Below are 1,290 nucleotides of genomic sequence, written 5' to 3'. Positions count from 1 at the left end.
CCATATATGTTTGCCATCCTCTTGACCCTGTGTCCTTGGGCCAGAAGAAAGTCGATCTGCTCTCTTGTAATATGAATAGCCGGTCTCCCTCGACCAACTAAAATAGAATCATATTCAAATGCCACTGCATAATGTTTACTTTATACATCTGTTTTCCTCTGTCTGTCTGTCTATCTATCCTCTAGGTATCTCTTTGTCTCCTAAGGGTGACACTACGCATTTCACACAATGTATAAACTTATTTTGATATACATAATTTCCTGTTGCATGAACACTAAGCTTTAAACTTTCATAGACGCTGGAAAGCAAATTAAAGTGTGAATCATACAAAACCGGAGGTACGCTTTTATTTTCAGAGGAGCTAAAGGAGGGCCCTGTAATGCCTGGTGCCATCTAGCGTGTCAAACTCGAGAGCTGGCTGGCCTTATTATCATTTCCGAAGAGGCAGATAGCTTTACCACAGAATAAAAAACACATCTGGTTATTACCTGAACTGGCCCGAACTGGGAAATATTCCCCAGTTCCAGCTTGGACATGGGTCGATAGTAGCACTTTCAGCTCCCCTAAGCTGAAGAATAAAATGTGCAAAGAATAAAAGAATAAAAAATTCTTTGCACATTTCTTAAGCATTCCTCAAGTACATGATTTTCGCGCTCTCCGCATATCCCATACAGAAGAGCTCTGTCTATATTGTGGCATTTTCTTACAATTTTGTCCAAAACTGCCGCTTGCCGTACACCGAGCGACTGCACCTAAACGCCCCACAACGTCTGACGCAGTGACGTTGGTTCCAAAGCTCTATTGGCCAATAGTAGACATAGAAGGCAGCCCTCCTCATTAACACAGCGATGCAGCAGAAAAACCATAGACATAATATAAGCATAGACGCCTCATGGACCGCTCCGGCGCAGGAAATACGGCGGAAAAAAAACCTCTTGTTTATGTACTGTGCCACAGTACATAAACAAGAGGTTTTTTCTACTTCCGGTAATTTTAGACCTCTCTGTAACAACAGCACCACATGCTGACAAAAACAAGAATTACAACCAGTCGGTGAAATAAAATCAAAACATGGTTTACAAAATACATTTGACATGTACCCATTTTTCACCTGGTTACAATATATTTATGCTTTTATTTCTTACTATGTTGGTTTTGGTCCTCCATATGCAGTTCATGTATTGGAGAAATAATTAAATGTTGATGACATTTGAGGATATTTTTTAAATTGCTTTTTGTGGAATCCTTTATGCGTCCCAGCCTCACCCAGACTCTGCCTCTAGCGGCCCC

This window comes from Poecilia mexicana, unplaced genomic scaffold, assembly GCF_051168715.1.
Source record: "Poecilia mexicana isolate PSO_F unplaced genomic scaffold, ASM5116871v1 scaffold_4, whole genome shotgun sequence".
NCBI lineage: Eukaryota > Metazoa > Chordata > Actinopteri > Cyprinodontiformes > Poeciliidae > Poecilia > Poecilia mexicana.
Note: the sequence above shows the minus strand (reverse complement) of the source record.